Source organism: Rhipicephalus sanguineus, chromosome 10 (genome assembly GCF_013339695.2).
Source record: "Rhipicephalus sanguineus isolate Rsan-2018 chromosome 10, BIME_Rsan_1.4, whole genome shotgun sequence".
In the NCBI taxonomy this organism is placed as follows: Eukaryota; Metazoa; Arthropoda; class Arachnida; order Ixodida; family Ixodidae; genus Rhipicephalus; species Rhipicephalus sanguineus.
The window spans coordinates 15,024,382-15,049,801 of record NC_051185.1 but is presented as its reverse complement, the minus strand read 5'-3'; the positions used below and the strand labels follow the sequence as shown (position 1 = coordinate 15,049,801).

The following is a 25,420-nucleotide window of genomic DNA, read 5'->3' as shown; positions in this document are numbered from 1 at the left end:
AGGAGAGAGAGAGAGTGTGTATGTGAGAGAGAACGGGCGGATGGCCGACGCGACTTCACTTTTTTTGATCTCGTCTCTCTCCCTTCTACCTCTCTTTACTCCCTGAATAGCCGAGCCAAGCCCAAGCCAAACCGGCGGAGCAGGATGAGAGAGTGAGATAGAGAGAGAGAGAGAGCTGCGGAAGGGCTGTGGGGGAGGGTGCATCGCTTGGATCGGCCGTCGCGCGCGATGCACAAACACTCGTTTTTCCAACACCGCTCACAACGCGACGCGATGATGCCTCCGTCCCGCTGCAGCACGGCGGTGTGTGTGCTGCGCGCGTAGCACGTGTTGCTGTGTTTGATCGAAAACTCGACTCGTAGGGAACTCTTTGCTCAGCTTCGATTACGCGTGATCGACCCGATGGCGAAGAAAAATCCGTGTCTCTCCGTCGAACTGTAAGGCCGCGTGCATCGTATCGTCTCTGGAGAAGCGTGGTAACGAGCCAGCGAGCGTGGCTGTATTTGTGTGTGTACGTCTTGTGCTGCTTGATCGTGGTGTTTCAGCTCGTCACCCTAGTGTCACAGAAGCGGTGGCCACCATTTTTCTTTTTTTGCTTGAAAAAAAGTGTGACGGTTCTCCGAAAGTTGGCGACGAGGGGCGCTCGCGGTTTGCTGCTCGTCTCTGCCGGCACCGTGTAGTAACGTCGGCCAAGCCTTCCACAGCAGAAGCAGCCGTCAAGTGGTCGCCAATTGGGAGCGGCAGCCGAGTGATTGGTGGTGATGGATCGCGTTCACGAGCCGTCAGCCAAGCGGAAGCCCAAATCTACTCGCTAGATCGTCGTCTCATCTCGATGCTGTGAGTACGTGCGCGCTTTTCGGTCGATTTCTCTCAGACTGTACCGATCTATCGGGTGTATCTTACTTGCTACTCGGTCAGACAAGCGAATAAAAGCACCGTTCTTTTTTTCTTTCTTGAGTAGCGGCCGTTAGGATAGGAGGGGCACGTTTTGACCTTCATTGATGTCTGCGCTGTTTATTTGGGAAAAGGGGGCGTGGCATATTTGATATGGCATGCAAGCAGCGCTGTAGACGGGAGTTTATATCGCGAGAATGCATATATATAATATGAAAATTTGGAAAACATGAAAATTTCGGGGGAGGGGGGGAGACGAACCATTGGCAACGCCTAACCGTTCAACAAAGCAACAGTGTGTTGACTCGGCTGGTTGGTGCATCACAATAATAATTGTCGGGGTTTTACGTCCCAAAACCACGATATGATTATGGGGGACGCCTCGAGAGCGTCGGAAATTTCGACCACCTGCGGTTCTTTAACGTGCACCTAAATAAAAGTACACGGGCCGCAAGCATTTTCGCCTCCATCGAAATGCGACCTTCACAACGGCCGGGATCGAACCCGTGTCCTTTGTGTCAGCAGCCGAGCAGTGTAACCACTGCAACACAGCGGTGGCTTTGGACAAGACGACAGACACGGCTGCGTGTCTGTAGTCTTCACTTAATCCTGCCCAATTGTTCCCTTTCAACGAAGCAGTACTTACATTTATGGGTGAGCTAGCGTTTAACGGGTGCGCCGGTGCTCCTCACTGTCTTGCTTATATTTCTTTTCTTTTTTTTTCTTCTAGAGATCTAAATGACTATTGAAATACCTCTGTTCCCTGACATCTAAAGCGTCTGACGCTGTCTTATCGGTGGCTAAGACTGCTTTATCGTTTACAACTTCATTCGCAGGATAAACACGTACGGTCATTTGCGCAGCTTGTTAAGAGCTCAAGGAAAAGGTGCAGTCGCCTTCTGATAAGGAAGTGATGGTCAGGACAATTGCATTACGGCCAGGGGCGCGGCCAGCTTTTGTTAATTTGTTTTTTTTTTGTCTTTTTTGGTCGTTGTTTGGAGGGGGGGCGCTGTCAGCCACCCCTTATGCATGTTAGTGCGTGTGTTTTTATGTGTATTTACACACATGCAATGTATTTACACGCATGCAAAATTTAAAGATACCGCGGAGGTTTGAACCCCCCCCCCCCCGCCCTCCCTTCATGGCTACGCCAATGGCGACGTTACTCATGACCAATTCGTTTACTTTGCCAGTGGAAAATTTTCACTTGTCACGCGTGTAACAAATTTCTCGGCTCACCAAAAGATATAAAGAGACGCTTGAAAGAAGAAAGAAAGAAACCTGCTAGTGTTTTAGCGAACAAAAAGTTGCCAACTGAGGATGTGCTGCAAGTCAGCAGTAGGATTAGAGAACATGAACAGAGACAGTTGCTTTTAAAATGTAGTTGTGGGTTCATCATTACGGCATTACCGCTTGTGTTGTCCTTTTGTTTTCGTGTTCCTCGTTTCACCCGATGTGCGCTGCCACATGGCGTAAGGAACAGTTGAACACGTGAATTTCCTGCTGAAGCAGTGTATCCGCAGTTGCTTCATAAAAGCGCTCTGCTAACAGAAAGCTTGATAATTGGGAACAGCTTTGCGTACGCAATCATATTTACAAGAAAATATTGGGTTGTCACCAGTGCGCATGCGGCAAACTCAATGGCGTAACCAGAAATTTTTTCCGGAAGGGTGGGGGTTTCAAAAACTTTCTGAAGGGTTTTGAACGCTCCTCAACCCCATGCTTCCGCCAGTCGTCAAACTGTAGCTGCGCTACGGGTAAATGCATTGGCCCCTGTTTTTTCGAAAATAATGTTCGCATACTAAAAAAAAAAAAAAAAACTCAGGGCCCAAGTACCCATTTCTAAAGCTCTCTTGTGTCTCCGTGAGCAAATTTCACTGTCTACGTTACGCATTCCACGTAACGCTTTTAAATTTACCACCGCACTGCGCATGCGCCGTTGCTGGGCAGCGAAATATCGCGTCGAAACGAACAGAAACTGCTGAATTCACGGATTTCCTGCTGAAGTAAACCATTACGCTACATTTGATACATCTATAGTGCAAGCCAATACGGCGTTATCAGTCAACGCCCGACACGACGTTTTGATTCCGCGTTTAACGGATGCGTGTCGGTTTATCCCTTCACGGCAGGATGCCAGAAGCGGCTCCGGAATTACGGCTCTTCGTGGAATCTCCATCCGCCGCGGTTTCGCGTAAAAGCCGTCGTACCTTCCGTCCGGGAAACTCAAGTGCGCGCACAGAACAGTCTATCTCTTCTTCTTCTTCGTATGTTATCCGCGTTCTAACTTCTTTTTTTACTGATAACGTCACTCTGTCGTCATGTTACGGCTTTGTCAGCGCTCCATCCATTATCGTATCAGTCGTGCTTAGCGCTAGTCTTCTGCGCTGCGTTGACGCATGCAAAAGCAACAGATTGTACCATCACTTTTCAGACCATACGAAACCAGTAGCGTAGCCAGATTTTTTTTTTTTTTTGGGGGGGGGGGGGGTGAAGGGGGTTCAATCATGTTTTGTGTATGTTTGTGCGTGTGTACAGCCTGACCCGTTTATAAGAGACACTGTGTGACAGACAATTGGGTGTAAGAGACATCGTGTGCCTACATCGAAATAGATGTTGATAAGAAAATGCAAATGCGGCACCAAAAGACACCTCATATAAAAGACAAGAATTGCTCCCCGTGGTATGTCGCTTATAAATGGGTTCTACTGTATATACAGTGTATATACACATGCAAAACTGAAAAAAAAAATCAGGGGAGGGCCCCCATCACCCCCACTGGTTACGCCAGTGTATGAACAGTTAGCGTTAATTCTGATTTAAAGGGCCAACTTGAACGAAACTCTGGGCCACGCGATGACTCAGTTTACGGTAGTGTAGCTATACACCTTTTCACAGAAGGCTCGCTTGGCGCCGCCATAATCCACTCTGGGCTGTGGTAAGCAGGCATAGTAATAATTAATACACTCGTTGTCAGTCGATAGATGCATAGACATGAGAAAGGTAAAGCTTAAATATCACCCCCCCCCCCCTGCGGCTCTTGTGCCTAAAAGCCACGAGTACCACAGCACAGGCACAACCATAGGCGTGCGCACAGGGGGGGGGGGGGGGCAGGGCAGGCGGCCCCCCCCCCCCCTAATCACCTAAGAGGGGGGGCGCAAAATCTGCCCACGTACATTGGCCTTTCCAGTCACCTAAGAGGGGGGGGGGGCGCAAAATCTGCCCCATACATTGACTTAGTTGGATGAGGGGGGAAGCGCTGCGATGAACCTTCGCCCCCCCCCCCCCCCTATGATGGGGAACCCTGCGCACGCCTATGGCCACAACGCTTTATGTATGCCTGCCGTCGACACAGGAGTCGGGTGCTAAGACGCCTTGCATGGTTGTCACCTGCAGCTAGATTCCTTGGCCCAGGTGAGAGCAGATGATAACCTAAAGTGCAGTGCTCACGGATTGAAAGGCGACACCATTTTTTTTAAAGGAGAAGGCCTTAGACGCCTCACCAAATGCGAAAATTCACCGTCGGCGGCGTCAACATGAGTGCTGCAAAAAAAAAAATCCAGTGATGACGTCACCACATGACGTTATCATGACGGCTGTCTTCTTCATGGGGCGAGGGGTATTCTTTAAGAGCGTAGCTTGGATCTCCGTCCATTGACAACGGACTGTTGGCCGTCCTGTCCGGCAGCTATTTCACAGGGGACACTCTATGACCGCTTCTTTTTCCTTTTAGGCTTTTAAAGTTTGCATCAGGGCCAAACATTCAGTGGAAAATCGCCCTCAATCGGATTTGTAGGTGCAGAATATGTTGTGTTAGCTATAGCAAGTTAAAAGAAATCTTGAACATTGTAGCGACTGGTTTTCAGAAAACAAAAGTGCTTCGGAGAATACACAGCATCTCCGACACAGTCATTTAGTGAATGCTTTCGCACAGATCCTTGCTCGTCAATAAAAAAGTGTAATTTCTTGGTTGTATCAAATGGGTATACCTTTCGACATGCCTGCCTATAAAGGTGCCAAGAAAAGATGGCACGCGTTTTTTTATTTATCAGTACAGGGTTTTGCTATCAGTTCGGTCACCGAGGAGCAACTCAATTACTCGTCCAGAAAACAACCTCTGGCGGAAAAATTCGTAACCGCAGCTTCGCACAAGGTGTAGTGGTAGCAAATGGTATTTGCTACGATATGAGAATTATTTTTCGCCATCTTAAATTGAATTCACTGGCATAATTAAAACTTTCTGTGCCAGCATTAGCCCAATCTCCTGTCTCTTAGGTGCCGGCACCGCGTTATCATAATGAAGATCTCTAGTGGGAGACTCCATATTTATTTTTCAGTTTGCACAAAGACGTCGATCTACCTCTTAACGCTTGGCTCAAAGCAAAAAAAAAACAAAGTAAGCAATGCATGACAATAAAAAAACTCGGCCGATCTCACGCGTTGTGAGATTCGATTTCATACGAAGCAGTCGTCGAGTAGCAGTCGATGCGGCATTTTTTTTTTTTTTTTTTGCTTTGAGCCAAGCGTTAAGAGGTAGATCGACGTCTTTGTGCAAACTGAAAAATAAATCTGCAGTCTCCCACTAGAGATCTTCATTATGATACTGCGGTGCCGGCACCTAAGAGATCAAAGTTATATTAACTTCTTTAATTTGGAAGTCGGACTTTCTACCTTTCTCTTTACACCACACAAACACACACACACGGGCCCCCTCCGGGATAATGAAAACTCTCCGCCTACGGTCCGCTTCACCTTTTTGTCACGCGAATCTGTTCGGCCGCTTCAGGAGCGGCAGCGCTTGCAACGTGCACTACAGCCGAGTGACTAGCAAACACATACGAGATTTCGATTCACGCGGGCAGACACTGATGTTTACGGCCGCTGCAAATGGGCACTCTCGGCATCGACAGAAGGGAACCAATCGATCTGTGAGCACGCCGATCGATCACCAAACGGCGCAAAGAATTGGGTGACCAAGTGAATGTTTCATGAGAATCTGTATCCGCGCGACTGTCTGTCTTCTTTTAATCTTTCCCTAGCACGACTACGCGTGCAGAAGCGATGCCATGCACTTCACTTGCACGTAATAACGAAATCTTTCTTTCAAGCGAAGCTTTAATAACTCGCACATTTCGGTGGCGGCGTCGTACGCGAAAAAGAAAAAAAGAAAGAGAGAGAGAGGAGAGAGAGAGAGAGAGAGAGAGAGAGAGAGAAAGAAAGAAAGAAGAAAGAAAGATAGATAGATAGATAGATAGATAGATAGATAGATAGATAGATAGATAGATAGATAGATAGATAGATAGATAGATAGATAGATAGATAGATAGATAGAAAGAAAGAAAGAAAGAAAGAAAGAAAGAAAGAAAGAAAGAAAGAAAGAAAGAAAGAAAGAAAGGTCATGCACGCACGCGCCATGCTTCACTTGCCCCCATTTTCCCGAGAGGGCAAAGGCGCTGCTGTTTTTTTTTTTTTTTTTCTCGCAATATTTCCTTCCTCGTCAATATTTTAAGGCGCATTTGTCGCGTTGCACAATCTAATGGCGCATTCTACTGGCCACTTACGAGCACGTTATAGAGCACTCTCGCAGTGCAGTGCGCTACACCCGGCTGTTCGAAATCCACGTGTACTCGGGGTCGACTGAGTCGGGAACACATTCGATTGGTTTATTCAGAGCATTGTGCACCAACTCAGAGCATGCTTGTCATAAGTCTTATAAGTTCCAGCTTGTAAGATGATATCCTTTTAATGCTGATTCAAGAACTGCTTCTAAAACTCCGGTCAAATTCACATATAGCGCCTTTAATTAAATTAAAACGAAGACCGGACATGGTACCTTAGCAGGTAACGTGTCGCCCTGTTAAGCTCGAGGACGCAGTTTCGATTCCCGGCCGCGGCGGCCTCGTTTCGGCGGGGACGAAATGCGAGAACATCCGTGTACTTAAATTTAGGAGAACGTTTAAGAAATCCAAGGGGTCGAAATTAATCCAAAGTGCCTCGCTACACGGCGGGACTCGTGATTAGATAGTGGTTTTGCCACGCATAAAACCCCATAAACAGTAAAGGAAAAAATGGCTGCCTATACCGTAGTCAAAAGTAGATGTAAGCAATGGCTACCGGCAAAGCAGATGCGCCGAACGCAGCGTGGCGCTAAAACCCGCGTCGCGAAACTCTTTGAAGTGGTTACCCGTATGTTATTGCACGGTTCCCGCAACGATGCCCGGATGTTCTCGTTTGAGTGCCCGGATGACGGCTCTGGCTTTTGGCTCAAGGTCACTTGAAAGTCGCCGGCAACGGGAGCTCAAACTTTTCATGCTTAAAACAAAGAAATATGCACAACTTTGCTGGATCGTCTTTTTTTTTTTTTCACGGGATGTTGCTTGAAAGACACATTCGTGAGTCACAGAACACGTGCGCGCCCGACAAGAGCAGTATTGGTTAGCACGCCGGCTCTAGCTTAACTCTTGTTTACCAGAACTCGTACGAGAGGAAGTCGACACTTGGATACTTTTAACAGGCTCCAGCTAGTGCGCTGTGTTCACAGCTGCGCACTCGACGTATAGACGCGCTTGCAAAATAATATTCAGCGCTTCACACATATGGTACAGGCACGGAATCTCGCTACCTGCCGTTCCGTGCCCATTACGATTACGCATAGCGATATCTTCGAAGCAGTCACGTTTGTTTCGTGCATTTACACTGAAAACCAACATCACCTGATATCCGATGGCACTGTTTTTCAACGAGTCGTTCACGTATTAACGTATGTGTTGCCGGGTGATATGTTCATTTCACTGAGTCCAGTATATATATATATATATATATATATATATATATAATATATATATATATATATATATATATATATATATATATATATATATATATATATATATATATAGACGATTTTACGTAGGACGCATGGGCGCCGCCACCTTGGGCTGTTTAACGAACGTTTGCTTATTTTTGGATATCGCGACGTGAATTAATAGGGTCACGAAACGTCGAATGTACGAACGCAACCGTTTTCATGCGTATGCGTCTACTGTAGCACTGTTCGTTTGGTGTTAACGCCAAGTCTGCAACAATACGCCGACAGCGAAACCCACCCGCGAAACAGTCTATATAGACCGCCTGCGTGTCTATTAGTTCGAACAGACTTTTTTTTTTTCTTCAATATGGCCTGTGAAGCATCGCGCACTTCGTTTCATTCGAGTGCGATATATAATTGCAATGACTCACTAATTTTATCCCAGATTTAAATTACCACTTAGCTGATTCAATTATGCAGCAGTAGACTTCAATTAATGAGTACACGTTGAAAGTGCGAAGTTATAATCAAAACGTGCTGAAGTCTATCCCTACCAGAAGCTACGTTACTATAGGATTTATTTAAACATAAGTACTATATCATAAAACGTGCTAAACTATGCGTTGGCGTTGCTCTCATTATGTCAAACTGAGTTGGAAAACGTTTAGAGCTGCTATTTTTTTTTGAAATTGTTTAAATGAACGCCGATATTCTTCCAGCACATATGTTGAAGATGCGGGTTTCAATACTGGTGCTAATTTTAGAATTTACTCTAAGCAAGCGTCATTTCACAGTTGCTAAATTTCACGATATCAACTTCTATAGGTCAAGCCCAGCGAGCAGCCCGTGCCGGTGGAGCTCTGGAGACCTTCCTTTCTGTCATTTCCCACATTCAGTAAAGCTTTCCCACGGCCACCACCAAAGTTTATTCTAGTCAACTGAAATGTTCATTCGTGAAAATGTTCTGTCATATATCTACCTCGAGACTGCAATATATCGTACAACCTATGCGTCCGCCTCGTTAAAAGACCCACCTGAACGAGAAAAATCGCGCTTTCAAGAGTACAGCCAGACCTCGTCATACCGAAGTAACGTCGGGACCACAAGCTAGTTCGTTATATTCGACATTCAGTATAGCGGTGGAGATAACATTCGGCTCTATAGGAAATCGGCTATCTGGCTCGCGCTAAAACTTTATATACAAGAACGTAGGCATTATTCTTGGCTTCAAACCCATACTGTAAACGAGGTGTAATGTTTAGCTGTCTCCTTTTAGCATTTCAAACTTCGGTTAATATGGTGGCAAAACCAGTCAAATTCGCTTTTTTTTTCGGCGCTGTATGACCGAAATTTCCGCAACTTTCTCAAAGGAATGAAAAAAATATGGTGTTCTGATTTGTCTTTCAATATTTATTTTGCTTTTTGTGCTACCTTTCGAATTTTGAGCGTCACGCGAAGCAAATATCTCTTCCGTCACAGCCGATATCACGGCGGTTCTCGCGTTTTTAGTTTCCTTGTAAAAACACTAGGCCACTGAAATGAAGTTTCAGCAACCAAAGTTCGTAGATAGTTCGTTATAACCGACAATTCGCTATATCAGTGTTTGTTATAATGAGGTTCCTCTGTAGTTATCAATCAATCAATCAATCAATCAATCAATCAATCAATCAATCAATCAATCAATCAATCAATCAATCAATCAATCAATCAATGCTTATTCAAACAATGAATAAAAAATGGTTACAAGACTATTTGGACCGTTAGTCTGTGTGGCTAGTTATCGCTCCGCTCTAGTACCTAAGTTTTCTATGTATACATGTTAGGAGCAGAGGTGTGGTTAAAATATGATTATGGATGTGTATGCAAATCAATATATTCACGATAATTATAATTAATTAGCAAATAATTAGTTGATTATAATGCACGGCCTGCAGTTAACGCGCCTTGAGCTTGATATACGGCTTGACGTGCGAGGAAAGCGGTACAATATACCGACAAGAGAGAAGAACGCGGTATTCCCCATATCCGGTTGCCCGTTGAGCAATCTCTTTTTATTTTTTGTTTTTTTTTTTCGCGCCACGAACGTGGTTTACCTGTATCAAGAGCACGTATTCCCAGCACTCACCTGGGGCCCTACCTTTCATCTGCCGATTTTGCCCTAAGTGGCCGTAATATTTATGGCCGGAAGACAGCAAGGACCTGTGCTAGCTAGCTCAGCAAGTATACTATACTAATATACTCCCCTCCCGTGTGCGCCATCTTTTTGTCTGTTTTTCAAGTACTGTATCTCTCGCATATGAAGAAGGAAAAATCAGGAAGGAGCATCGCGCAATAAAATTGCAAGAAAAGAAAAAAAACAAGAAAAACGAAACGACTATTGGCAGGACACGTGATCACCTCGTCATTGCGTGGCTGCAGGCATGAACACACGAGACTTTGTTGGTGCAGTGCAAGCAGAGCGCAGCCGAATAAAGATTATCAGCCAATCGACGTTGCGTCTTAGTTGTCATGTGTTGCACGGGCGGCCGCCTTCCAATATCATCGCTTTGCTCCCCCCCCCTCCCCCCTCGTACAATGTAGGAACATCCTGGCATCTTTCGCTAAATCCCGGCGGCGCCGGGAGGGGGCGGGGGAGGGGAGGTTGAATCTTATCGCCACAGGACGAGGGAAAACAAGCTCTATTAGGCCATCATGACCATATAGGTCGGCAAACTCACTCATGAGTCGACTCACTCAGACTCACTCAGGCTCAGATCGAGCCGTGAGCCTGAGTGAGTCAGGGTGAGTAATATTTTGGTGGGCTTGAGTCCGAGTGAGTCCGGTTGAGGAAAATTTTGGTGAGTCTGAGTTTGAATGAGCCCTAAGCGCAAAATATACTTCTTGAGTGAGTCTGAGTGAGCTCCACACTTTTTTGCCGACATATCATTCTATCTACACAACTTCAGCATTACTGTCAGCCTTATGTCGGCTCACGTTTATAGTCCCGTCGACTCACACATAATTCAAAGCACTAGCGTTCGTACGCCAGCTCAAGATTTGTTAATGAGGGCGTGAGTTACGGAGAAAGGGGGGGGGGCAGATTGAACTCCCCCCTCAATATCATTCACAGGAAGTTCTTGATAAAAATATCTCTTGTGAGTCACCACTTTCAATAAAAATGTCATTTGTATTGCTACCCCTTACAACTCATATTTGAAGATACGAGATCAAAAGGCGCCAAGTAGAGCACCATTTATGCGAGATATTGGTGTAAAAGAGCATTGACACCAAGTTCGAAAAAGGAAAGAAGATGACTTTTAAGGGCTCGTTTTACTTTGTTAAACACAATAATAATGAGAACTAACAGACAATAATGCCAAGGAAAGTATAGGGGATGTCATTTGTAGTAATTAGGATATAAATGTGAAGAAAGTAAAGTGGACGAAAAGACAACTTTCCGCCGGTAGGGACCGAACCTGCGACCTTCGAATAACGCGTCCGATGCTCTACCACTGAGCTGCGGCGGCGGTCATCCTCCCGTCCACTTTATGGGTATATATGTGCATTTTAAACCTGGGAGCGTTAGTCAGCGCCGAGCGCAGCCATGGCGGCGAGTGTGGAACACTCTTTTTCTGCCTTTTTTGGCGCCCCGTACCACGTGATCTTTTTATGAGCTATACCCATAAAGTGGACGGGAGGATGACCGCCGCCGTAGCTAAGTGGTAGAGCATCGGACGCGTTATTCGAAGGTCGCAGGTTCGGTCCCTACCGGCGGAAAGTTGTCTTTTCGTCCACTTTACTTTCTTCACATTTATATCCTAATTACTACAAATGACATCCCCTATACTTTCCTTGGCATTATTGTCTGTTAGTTCTCATTATTATTGTGTTTAACAAGTCTGAGTCGACTCACTCAGACTCAGATAGAGCCGTGAGTCTGAGTCCGGATGAGTATTTTTTTGGAGAGTTTGAATCCAAGTGAGTCTGGCTGAGAAAAATGCCAGTGAGCCTCACTCCGAGTGAGTCCGGTTGAGGAAAATTTTGGTAAGTCTGAGTCCGAGTGAGCTCTAAGGGCAAAATATATTTCATGGGTGAGTCTGAGTGAGTTCCACATTTTTTGCCGACCTATGATCATGACTAACCCTTCAATCCCCGTTCACGATGGCACAGTAAAATGAAATACATTTGTGTACAATGACAGTTCAATTTAATTCAATTCAGTGTTATTGCTTTTCAAAGAAGTATTACAAGATCACAGATATGCAGGCGAGGTTACCAAGGTAATAAAAATGTAATGGGACCCTCTGTTAATTATGCAAACATGGATCCATACATTGTACAATGAAAACTGGTTTCGTTTTTGAAAGGGGGGAAAGTAGTGCATATTTAACACAACGTTTTCAATATAGAGTTATTAGATAGTGCGCGTGCACTTTGATTCCAAATTTGGTATTTAGTTCGTGCTCTTGGACATGACGTCAACGCACGCCATATGATTTACAGCTTGCACTTCTTGAGATAAATAGATAAGGCGTAGGTATAGCTCTTCACTGCGCGTGCTGCACAACAAAATGGCAGGATCTATGACGTCACTGCGTACCTCGTATAGTTTATATTTCCCTATTCATGGTCTCTCAGAAGGCGATATCCGGTACACCGAACCGGCGTCATTTCGATAACGTCGCTTCGTGTTTGCGTTTATAGTCCCGAAAGCGTAATTACTTCCCTGCTCCCGAAGAAGAGGGCACGTGCACGACGTTGAACGCAGATGCTCGCTCGTCGCCGACTGACAGCTGTTCGTGCGGCCAAGCCGTCACTGGCGAGGAATTCGTCGCGACCCAATGCTCGCTCGCGTGGCTTATTATAGGTCTGGGCGTGCGTGTTTTAGTACGCAGTTTCACAGATGCACACGATCGCTTCCATCACAGTTTTCCTGAGCGAAGACTGTATTCGCGTCAGAACCTAAAAAAAAAAAAAAGTCAGGAGCCCTACCGGGAAAATGGGGGCAAAAAGTGCTTGGTGTCTGCGTGCCTGACGTACCACATCTTTCTTTCTTTCTTTCTTTCTTTCTTTCTTTCTTTCTTTCTTTCTTTCTTTCTTTCTTTCTTTCTTTCTTTCTTTCTTTCTTTCTTTCTTTCTTTCTTTCTTTCTTTCTCAATGCCCCCTCCTAACTGCTTCATTCCTCCATGCCGGGAATTCCATGCCTTAAAGGGACAATAAAGAGAAACAATGAATTGGTTTAGATTGAGAAATTGTACTTTCATAACTATAATGTCGTTAATTTCACCATCATAGGTGCATTAATAAAGGAGAAAATGAAGTTCAAAGTTTCATTTTTAAATTTCGCGCCATAATCTCCATGCGTAACGTCACGGATTTCAAAGTGTACTTATCGTATTTTGGCGCCATTGGCTCAACAAAATTAGCTCAAACTTGGTATGTTAACTCTTTCTTTTTATTTAACTTATGCCGTAGGGCATACTGGCGCCAATAAAAAAAAAGAACTCTATGGCCCCCTCAGGAGGGCAGTGTACTTCATTTTTACCGTTTAGGAACTACGCAGGCCCTAGTGGGCGCCATTAAAATATGTGACGTCACGGCGAATGGTGCGGAAACTTCAAGGTGGTGTCGCCACCCACATTTTCGTTTTACGCGATTTCTCGCTTACTAAGCGTCTTCTCGCAGCAAGCGTGGTGTTTTAAATGCGAAGCATTTCTTAGCGAACTTCTGCGAGTTTGAGCGTATCTATCTATCTATCTATCTATCTATCTATCTATCTATCTATCTATCTATCTATCTATCTATCTATCTATCTATCTATCTATCTATCTATCTATCTATCTATCTATCTATCTATCTATCTATCTATCTATCTATCTATCTATCTATCTATCTATCTATCTATCTATCTATCTATCTATCTATCTATCTATCTATCTATCTATCTATCTATCTATCTATCTATCTATCTATCTATCTATCTAGCCGCCTACGACTTTGTGCTCTCCTGGCCGTTTCGTTAATCGGATGTATACCAAAATTGGTATGGAATAACAAGACCGTATTACGAACATAAATGACAGGTCATAACAGGAAAATCATGACACGCATGTCATGAACAGCATGATTTACATTCCACGGCCTTGGGGCTCTTGCGGCCATTCCGTTAATTTCATATATACCAAAACTGGTATGACGTGACAAGAGTTCATGGCGAACATAATGACAGGTCCTAACGTGCAAATCATGACACGCATGTCATGTGCGGCATGATTTACATGACATGGTCTCAGGGCGCTCGCGGCCCTTTAAATGAATGGATATATACGAAAACTTGTATGACAAGACATTTCGACATGACGAACATAACTGACACGTGGTAACATGAAAATCATGACACGCGTGTCATGCACGTCATGATTTACATGCCACGCTCATGACGCACTCGCGGCCGTTTCGCTAGGTTGATATACACCAATTGGTATTGTGCGATGTGACTGTATGACGAACATAAATGATAGGTCCTAACATGCCAATTATGTTATGCATGTCATGTACGGTATGATTTACATGACACTGTTATGGTGCGCTTCCGGCCGTTATGTTAACTGGATATATAGCAAAATTGGTATGGCATGACACGAGTGCGTGATGAACATAAATGACCGGTCATGCTGTGTATACACCAGAATATACGTTTCATTGGCATGGTATATACCACATTGTGCATGCACGCGTGCATGGCAAACATGCGATATATGGTGAACTAGATGGCATGTCCTGAATGATTTCATTTGGCTCAAAGACAAACAAGGCGATGTATGCAGCTCTTGCTGGCTGCTTCGCATTACATCGATTCCCACGGTGCATGGGATCTTTACTAACACGAGAAAAATCGTTTTGCTCTTTAGTGTCCCTTTAATCCGCGTTCGTAGCAGCGCTACAGTTCATGCTGCTACGGGCAACGACGACGGTCGTGCGTTCATATCCAGGCAACAATGAAATGTGGCAACGTGAAAACGACAAGTCACCTCGACAAAAGATGAGACAGCAATATCAGAAACGGGTGATCACCGACAACCTCACGATCGAGACAGCATCAATTATTGAAAAACGAGGCATACAAACACGCGTGGGACCGGCGAACCTTCGAGGGCCGCCGGCGCCGGGTTTTTCTTGTACAACGCCGCCACCGGTATCTGCGAGTTATAGAAGATTCGCTCGAAAAACATGTGCACCAGCGCACGCCTGTCAGTAACCTCTTTAACAGAGTTGCGCCAGCTGGTTATGTACGAAGCTCAAGTGCATTATTTCTGCTGACGTAAATACGATATTCACATTTGAAAAACAGAAGTTCACCGTTTGTACCTCAAATGTTATGTTTGGCTGAAAACTAATGTCAGAATTTCTAAACAAAAATGCCGGAACGTTGAAGTTCCCGACGCAAGAACCAGCGGCACATGCAGATATCTGTACGGCAAACTTAACTCTCTCAAAACCGAACAAACGCTTGGCGCCATGAAAACCGAAGCTAACGTAACTGGAAGTAAGATGCTTTAGTTAACGTGTTTGTTGTATAGTTGCTTGGTAGCGTAGAGTGTATTACCGCAGTCTGCATAAAGTTTTGCGTCTAGCGCTTGTGCAAGTTACACTGACGCAATTTATATGCATTCACTTTATAAGCGTCTCTAGCGCTTGCGTGTACCGGTTCAATAAACTTTCCTTTGTGAATGTAGCACTTATGGAAATTATCATTGGTTGAAACAGCAACGCTTGTGGGCGGAGCTTATATTCGTTCCTAAGTTGTAACCGACGATATGAACGGAACTGTGGCGCTAACGATCGTTAAGCTGCACCGAAAGATGGCTCCAGGGCGACATAAATTTGTTTAATTTCCGTGCTTGTGGCTTATTATGGCGATCATGACTATCGCCCCGGCAGTTTTGATATATACCTTCGGGTTATATACGACGGTTTATTGGTCAGCTACCAGCACGTAAAGAGATCACGCGACGTGACGCCAGCTGGCAAAAAAAAACAAACAAAAAAAAAAAGCCAGACTGTTCCACATTCGCCGTCAGGGCTAAGAGAGGCACCGGCTAACACTCCCAGGATAACACGCACAGAAGTACCCAATAAAGTGGACGGGAAGACGACCGCCGCCGTAGCTCAACTGGTAAAGCATCGGACGCGTTATCCGAAGGTTGTAGGTTCGGTCCTTACCGATGGCAAGTTGTCTTTTCATCCACCTAAATTTCTTTACATGTATGTCATAGTTACTAATTTACAGTTAAAGAGTACAAATAGTGTCCCGCATAACTTCCTTTGCTCCAATGTCTGTTGGTTTGATTAGGGCGGTTGTGTCTATCAAAGAAAACAAGCTCTTGATACATGCTCATGTTTTTCGTTCATCATGACTGCCCGTATTTTATGAATATGCGCGTGTAATGAGCATGTTTAATACTGCAAATAAGGCGAAAAATATTGCGACTACCTATTACTATAATAATAATAATTGTTGTGGTTTAACGTCCCAAAACCACGATTTGATTATGAGAGACGCTGTAGTGGAGGGCTCCGGAAATTTTGACCATCTGGCGTTCTTGAACGTGCACCTAAATCTATAAAGTACACGGGCCTCAAGCATTCTCGCCTCCATCAAAAATGCGGCCGCCGCGGCTGGGATTCGATCCCGCAACCTGCGGGTGAGCAGTCGAGCACCATAACCACTATAGACCACCGTGGCGGGTGCGATTACCTGTTATTGTATGGATGAATTCACAGCAATTACACTGTTAAAAGTAAACAGTATGCGTTAAACTTTTCGTCGAGTCTTGACATGCCACGCATTTGACTCTCTTTAAAGAGTCACGTTTACACCCTTTTAGGCCCCATGACTCTTAGGCGAGAGTATAACGATCTCCAAAGAGAGCTCACGTGTCTCCTTAAAGAGAGTCATGTACGTGACACGTCGGGATTCACAAAAAGAGTCAAAGGACTCTGTTTTTCTTTCTTTTTTCTTGAGTACTCGTGTCCGCGCGTACTATCAGGTCATTCAGGTGTAACCTTCGGCGTGCCATCGCCCTAATGTGAGTAATGCCAGCATTTTACATATGTGGATTCAACCTCTAACACGGTTACACGTATTGCGACACGGCAAAATACCTTGCGTTGCAATCTCGACATTTTTTTTCTCTCTTGTATTTGTGAGTGTGCGCGTTTTCCACAGCTGTTTCCGCCAGAGCTCGAGCCGAGATTCGTTCACAGGTTGCAGGATCCGGTTCATGAAAGTAACGAACGTGTAGAACGATAGATATATAAGAACAGATGTTTAAACGCGGTCCATGTGACAGACTATATGTACGTTTGCGGCAATGACATTACTCTGGCTCCGGATGCGCATGACTCGTAGCAGACAGCATACGATTTAAGTTCGTATTGCACAATATATTTTGCTAACCATGGTACGAAATCTGGTCCACCAGCCGTAACGTTAGCGAATGTACTGTGCAGTACTAACCAACGTTGGGTTCACGGGCGTCGGCAGGATTTTGTCTTTGGGGTTGCAATAGCGGCGGGGGGCAAATGCCCACTTTGCACCCCCTGCCGACGCCCACAATTGTGTCAACTTGTGCATGCGTGTTTGTGCATGCGTGTATAGATAGATAGATAGATAGATAGATAGATAGATAGATAGATAGATAGATAGATAGATAGATAGATAGATAGATAGATAGATAGATAGATAGATAGATAGATAGATAGATAGATAGATAGATAGATAGATAGATAGATAGATAGATAGATAGATAGATAGATAGATAGATAGATAGATAGATAGATAGATAGATAGATAGATAGATAGATAGATAGATAGATAGATACCTGCTCTATTGACATGAATATCTGTACAGAACTTTTATCAGTTCTGCCGTTATTATGCCACATGAGAACAGACACTTTTTTATGAGTGAGCGTGCCTTACGGTGTTTCGAGACGTGATTTTTATATGTGATCTCCACGCACATGTGTATGGTGAATATGGGGATCATGTGGCAGGTGTGAACTATGGTGATACGGCTACTGTATAGCATCATCATTCATCTTTCTAAATGATGAATATGGGGATCACAAGAGATTTTTCATACGATATATGGAAACATGTTTTTATGTGGGACCTTCGTATATGTTTACGTGGTGAATATGGGGATCAACATGGGATATGATGAATATGGGGTAACATGGCGGCATGCATACACTCCGCGTGGTATACGCTTGTTGTTGTGGTATAGTTTGCATGCGGGATAGTGCCATGTATGTTCATACAGAATTCTTGGACTTCAGCCGAGAGTTCTTTGATCTGGAAGCAGCGTACCAAAGGACGAGAAAGATAGTAACGCCAATGATAATCACCATCAATCATATGATTATTGATTCACCTGATAGACAGGATCCTGACACGGTCATACGAGAGATAACGCTAGTCCGGTCTTCTTTTCTTCACACTACTTTGTTTGCGTGCAGCTTACAAACGACATACCATTTCTACAGCTTCACTGCCCGCTTAACAGTCCTTCTGTACAGTTCACGCGTAGGCTTCCCAACGCTGCACAGATCTACGGAGGCTAGTGACACGGCTCTACACTAAGCTTCTCGAATGTTACGCACACCGGAGTGTGTCACCTGTAGCGCGTGATCCCATGCAGTACGGTGAACCCAGGATATTAAATCCGCATGACGCGGGCGGATGGGGCTGATCTCGATGAAAAATACAGCATCCACAGGTACACAGCGACAACTGCTGCGTTCGCTGTCCGTCGTGGCGTACATACATTAATTTATTTCGGCGCCGATGTCTAGCTCTGGGAGTGGAAATCTCGGCACAGTCACTGAGTAGTTGCACGCATGAAGAGCGCCGACCAAGGCTGCAAAAGCTACGTCGCCCCCTTCATCTTTATTCTCCCTCAAGGTTGTTGTGAGCAGTGAGGCGATTTAAGAAAAATCGGCGCACCGTTAACTCAGCCGCGACGTCTGCGTGTACCAGGACGGGACTGCACCGCCGTGTACACGTCATCCAGGTGAATTAATATGTAATCTTCCTTGCAATGTGTCTGAAACTGTGGTGCAATGCTTGTCTCTATATGTATGTAGGTACGCTCCGTATATGAAGGTGACTGCCTCCGCCCTGGCTTAAGTACATGCATAGGTCTGTAGATGTACACATAGAAGGCGTATGTATACGCGACAACCTCGTCTGACGCTTTCAAGCTGTATACGGATTCCAAGGAATGTCTCACTTTAGTCCTGACTATACAGCTAACCTGCGCAAAGTATATTTTTTCTAATTCCGCGCACTCAGAAGAAAAGCTAATAATAATAATAATATCTGGGGTTTTACGTCCCAAAACCAAGATATGATTATGAGAGACGCCGTAGTGGAGGGCTCCGGAAATTTCGACCATCTGGTGTTCTTTAACGTGCAACCTTCAAAAGAAAAGCTGAAAAAAAGAATTAAACAGAGCAGTTATCTCAGCATAGACGAAATAATCCGACGTTGCTGAACAAGCGTAACAACTTTTCTATTGAATATTTTTCGGTAGAGTTCAGAACAAGTGCATTTCAGAACAAGTGCTATAAGTTTTGTATTGAAGATTTTTCGCTACAGTTACTAGTTAATGTGATAATTAAGCAATCTTTGTTAATTACCCAGCTTGGCGGATTGGAAGAAAGTATTCTGACGGGTTGCGTACGGCTCAGAACAATTAATACTGGACCAATTCGACACACGTAGCGCGTGCGTTTCTTTTTTTTTTAAATACGAGGCGCAAGTTAGCTGCAGCGCGCCCTGTATAAAACCTGGTTAATAGCAGATGGCGCATAAAAAAAAAAAAAAGAAAAAAATCGTACATGACTTAGTATATTCCGGCATAGAAACCGGATTTTAAGATAAGACAGGTGTTTCGAACCCATACTGTGGAAATTTCCTGGAGATAACGGTTTGTCCAGCGCAAGCGGTAACGATTGGCCGCAGCAAGCGTTCTCGGATTATGCGAATGTCACAAAAGGTGCCTATACTTTAGTTTCTAGCATAACCTATAATTAAAGCAGCAGGACTTGACATCTGCAGCTTTCAGAGAACTATTTTTCTTAATCAGTCAGATTCATCGAAGAGGGAAACTTTATTACATGATTAGGAAAATTCGTTTCAGGAACCGTTGGACCGATAGCCTATAGATGGCTGATGACCGGTCTAATACGATTTTTTTTTAAGTTTTGTACAAACTGGTGCTGGTACATAATACGATGATTATTTGTATCAGACTTGCGCTTGTATTTCATACAGTGATAATTCTCGTTCTTTTTTAAGGACGAAAACGGGAATTGACGTTACTAGATTAACTGAACCAAGTCTATATAGTAACGTTAGCTTAAACAACTTCGCTGTTAAAAGCTGCCGCTTGCGCATGAGCAGCAGGGTTGGCGGTAATATATAGCAGAAAACGAACATAACCTGTTGAACACGTGAAGTTTCTGCTGAAGTATTATTTCCGCAGTTAATAAATGTGCTCTGCTAACAGAAAGCTTGGGAATTCAGAGCGCAATTAATTGCGCTCTTAGAGCATTGCGGACACAATCGGCATGGGTTGTCGTCAATGCGCATGCGTCAAAGTCAAGCTACGTTTTGTGTTAGCGTTTCGGTTCCTGTATTTTGCGGAAATGTGCGTGTCCAAGAAACTCGGGTACACAATTCTAAAACTCTCTAGTGTCTTTGTGAGCGAAGTTCAGTGTCTGAATACATTTCACGACGCACACTTTGAATTACCACTGCGCATGCGCTGTTGCTGGGCAGCAATATGTCGCGTCGAAACGACTAGCAACTGCCGAATTCACGGATTTTCTGCTTAAGCTAACTTTTTCACCACATTTGATACATCTATTGCAAAATCTGTACGGCGTTATCAGTCAATGCCCGACACGACGTTCGATTCAGCGTTTAGCGGATGCGTGCCATTTTATCACTTCAAGACAGTCAGAAGCGGCTCTGGAATTACGGCTGTTCGCGGAACCTCCATATATATGTTTCGTGGTTTTTTTCCATCCGGGAAAGTCACGTGCGCGCACTGGACATCTCGTTTTGCTGTCTCTTCTTTTTCTTATACGTTATCCGCGTTCTAAACTCCTTTTTACTAACGACATTATTCTGTCGTCATATTACAGCTTTGTCAGCGTTCCATTCTCGTATCAGTGGTGCTCAACGGTAGTTTTCTGCGCTATGCAGGCTCATGCAAAAGCAATAGATTGTACAGTCCCTTTTCAGGCCACTACGGCGGAACCAGTAGCATAGCCAGAACTGTTTTTCGAGTGGGGGTGGGGGGAGAGGTGGGGGAGGAGGTAGTTATACTTTATGTATGTTCGTGCGTGCGTTTGTATGTGTGCATTTATACAGACGAACCCGTTTATAAAAGACCGTCACATCGAAATTAGGGTTGATAAGAAAATGCAAATGTGCTACCTTGCTTAATAATTTTGGGGTTTAACGTCCCAAAACGATGATATTGTAGCGGGGTTGCAGCTATGACTGTGGGGAGGTGTGCGAAGAAGAGGCAGACGACCGCCATCTTGACTGCTGGACAATTCCATATTGTAAATAAGTTAAATATATTCGTAACAATATGATTATGAGAGATGCCATGGTGAAGGGCTCCGGAAATTTCGACCACCCGGGGTTCTTTAACGTGCACCTAAATCTAAGTACACGGGTCTCAAGCATTTTCGCCTCCATCGAAAATGCAGCCGCCACGGCCAGGATTCGATCCCGCGACCTGCGGGTCAGCAGTCAAGCCCCATAACCACTAGACCACCGCGACGGGTGTGGTACCCTGCTGGACGCTGGAAACAAAAGTACGTGCATTACATAGGCCTAAATTTTGCACGTTTCTATCCGTGACTACTGCACATATCACTCACTCGTTTTTCAGTATACCAAAGCAATATTATTACCATCTGCTTCACCTTTTTGTCACGCGAATCTGTTCGACCGCGTCAGAAGCTGTAGCACTGGCAACGTATACTGCAGCCGAGTGACTAGCAAACACATATATAGAGCTTTCGATTCACGCGGGCAGACATTGCTGTTTGCGGCCGCTGCAAATGGGCACTCTCGGCATCGACAGAAGGGAACCCATCGATCTGAAAGCTCGCCGATCGATCATAAAGCGGCACAAGGAACTGGGTGACCAAGTGAATGTTTCACGAGAATCTGTGTCCGCGACTGTCCCTCTTGTTTAAGGGTTTCTTTCTCCAGAACTCTGCGCGCGTAGAAGCGAAACTACATGGGTCGCAGGCGTAGGCGAGCGCATGCCAAGTAATGCTTCTAAAACCCCAGCCAAATTCACATATCGCGATTTTAATTAAAAAAACACAAGCACCCGCCGTGATAGGTTAGCAGGTATGACGTGTCGCGCTCCAAACATCGAGGACGTGGGTTCGATTCCCGGCCGTGGCGGCCGCTTTTAGATAGGGACGAAATGCAAGAACACCCGCGTGTAGTATAGCACGGGTAATTGGGCTAGTTGGTACTTGTTCATATTCGACAGAATATAGCGCGCACGCAACACACGGGCAAAGGAAACGAAGGAACGACACAATAGAACAACACAAGTGCTTAAAGGGACACTAAAGAGAAACAATGAATTGGTTTAGATTGATAAAGTGCGCTCATAAAACTGTTGTGTAGTTTATTTCAGCACCATATGTTTATTATTAGAGGAGAAAACCAAGTTCAAAGTTTCATTTTTAAATTTCGCGCCGAACTTTGTAATTCGCGACGTAAAAGATTTCAAAGAGCATTTAACGTATTTTGGCGCCACTGGCTCGACGAAATTTTCACAAACTCGTTATGTCAAGTCTCTGGCCCCCTCAGAGGACAATGTACTTCGATTTAACGGATTAGGAACTACGTAGGCCCAAGCAGGCGCCGTCGAAAATATGTGACGTCACGGCAAATGGTGCCGCAATTCCAAGGTGGCGTCGCCACCTGTATTATCTTTTTTGCGCGTTTTCTCGATTATTAAGCGTCTTCTCGCAGCAAGCGTGGTGTTTTGGTATCGTGGAAGACTGCTTTACTAATGCGAGAAAAATCGTTTTGCTCTTTAGTGTCCCTTTAAATTTAGGAGCACGTTAAGAAGCCCAGGTGGTCCAGAATAATCCAAAGCGCCCCACTAGGGACTGCCTCATAATTGCATCGTCGTTTTGGCACGTATGAGCAGTATGGAGGAGGCTATGGTGTGGGACTCTATAAAAAAGAATAAAAGGAAAATGGCTGCCTCCCCCGTAATCTAGAGCAATGGCTGCCGGCAAAGCAGCTGCGACGCACGAAGCGTGGCGCCATCTCTTGAAGGAGAAGCAAATCCCGCACCGCGAAACTATCTGGCATGGAGTTAGTAGAGACTCTAGAGGAAACGTTCCCCATACGGCCATAGAGTTAATGTACTGACTCTAGAGGAAAAGCTTCCCATAGGGCCTATGCATTGAGCCCGCTATAACCGCACGAGTTCCGCCATGATTATCTAGTTCACTATAGCCACGATGGAACAAAACGAATGTTGCCAGATACTGAGACGCTCGCTATATTTGACGGTAGTAATCAGTGTTAACCTGCCAACCTAAGCCAGCTACGTTTGCTGCTTTTGCACGCTGTGTCAGGGACACGGTGGTCAGGGAACATCTGCAGCGTTTTGATGCGTGAAGCCGTGTGCTAGTGTAGTGTTGTCTGTGCAGCTGGCCGGAATGATAACAGTTAAAATTTCCAACTGTCTGTGCATGCAGGCACGCCCTACCAGTAATTCATAGCGAATGGAGTTTCTTCGTTCGCTGAAACAAGCGTCACTCGACGGATTCGCAGCTCGAAACGAAGAGCGTATGGCCGTGGTCGCGCGGTGCTTCGACTCGCAATGATGTGACAACTGTATCCACATTCTTTTCGGCTCATTTAGTAAGTCATAAAGTAAGTCATAAAGCAGAAAAATATCGATTGCAGCGTGCAGGGGGTGAATGTGAGTAAGACATCACCCGAAAGCTTCAATTAAAACTAAGGTTACACGGCACAGGAAGTTTTATCGCAGTTAAAAAGACTAAAAAAAAAAAAAACTTCGGTTGCGATAACTTCCAGTGCTTGTCTCATCTCTTCTTTGTGGTCCGGCCTGGTTTGCACTGAAGTTTTCAGCTTGAAAGAAAAAAGGCTGTCACATGAAGTCGAGTTGTTGGTACGTGGTGACAGAAAACGCACACGGCGAGACGCTGCAATATGCAAGGCGTACAAATCGGCGCAATCGGCTGCAAGTCCACACTCGCGCACTCGAGTGTTATTGATGTGGTGGCGCCATCAAATAAACCGGCCTGCAAACGCTCCTGTCTGCGCACAGTAAAATGCATAAATAGCCAATGTATCTTTCCTAAAAGTGTTCGAAATAAACACGAAACAATGTCCGCACGTTTTTAATACGTATGAAGATGTCGGCGCCGCCGACATCGTGCAAAAGGCTTTTGTGGTTATTGCCATGGTTACCGGTTTACCGGCCCAGCTTTTCCTTTAGAGTCAGTAGCTCTATGCAACCCCTAAATGGACAAACAAGATGGCGATTGCACGATCTTCTAAAAAGCTAGTGCATCACGCTCGAAAAGCTAGCGATTTCATAGCTCCGCCGCCAGCGGCGCTGTCATCAGCAACGAGTACTTTCGCTGGTCACTGATGGCGTATCGTACATCTTTACACTGTCGGACACCGCGGAAATACGCCACTTGCTTCTGTAGACATTGCATTGTCGTATTTATCGTTTTTTCCCCACATTCTTTATTTCGCGGTCATTTCCCACTGCGCCCCTTAGAACCGCAGCGCCCTCGGGCGCACTTAGCGGAAGATTGCACAAGCCCCTCTCTCCGGCCGAGAGCCATGTTCAGCGAGCTTCAAAGCTCAACTCATTTCATTCGCAATCTATAAAGCTCACGAGAGAGGAGGCGCCTGTACACTGACGCGAATGGCGGTGTATTATACTGTAGTCATTTTTCAGGGGCTGTTGTTTTGACTGGTTTTCCGGATGTCCTGGTTTTATGCCCGGATAACGGCTCTAGTTTTTAGGTCAAGATCACGTGAAGGTCGCCGACAACGTGAACTGAAAGCATTTCATGTTTAAGAGATAACAAACAAAAGTGCGCCACTTTTCTGGATTGTTTTCTTTTTTCGGGCTGTGCGTGCAAAGCATGTTCGCGAGTCACAGAACGTGCGCACATCCACAAAGAACAGTATACAGTAGCTTAACTCTTGTTTAACCAGAATCTGCTTGCAAAACATACTTCGTCAGTGTTTCACACGTGGTAGACACCGAATCGCGCTACCCGACCTTTCGTGCCGATTACGCATACCGGTATCTCCGAAGCAGTCACGTACGTTCGTGCTTTTTACACAGCAAAACCACCGTCATCTGATCGCACCGTTTCTTAACGAGTGCTGCGTGCACGTGTTATCGGGCGAGATGTTCATTTCACTGAGTCCAGTACACAGTCCAACATAAGCTGCTTGCGTGCCTATGTTCTATTCTTTGGTCTGAACAGATTTTTTTTTTCGAAAGTCGGCTGCGACGCATCGCGCACTTTGTTTCACCGAGTGGTATATATAATAAGGACTTTACTTTGACGACAGACTGAAAATACCATTTAGCTGATTCAATTACGTAGCAATAA

At 45.0% G+C, this 25,420-nt stretch overlaps 1 protein-coding gene across 2 annotated transcripts in view; it reads left to right on the top strand.

The window, feature by feature from the left end:
- The first annotated feature begins 284 nt into the window (after nt 1-284).
- LOC119407095 (galactosylceramide sulfotransferase) overlaps nt 285-25,420 on the top strand; it is a 96,212-nt gene continuing 71,076 nt past the window's right edge. Inside the window, exon 1 of one of the 2 annotated variants that reach the window (XM_037673931.2) lies at nt 285-837. The gene's annotated coding sequence lies outside the window, so the exon portion shown is untranslated. Of the gene's footprint in view, nt 842-25,420 lie in introns of both variants that reach the window. The other variant, XM_037673932.2, reaches the window with a different exon arrangement.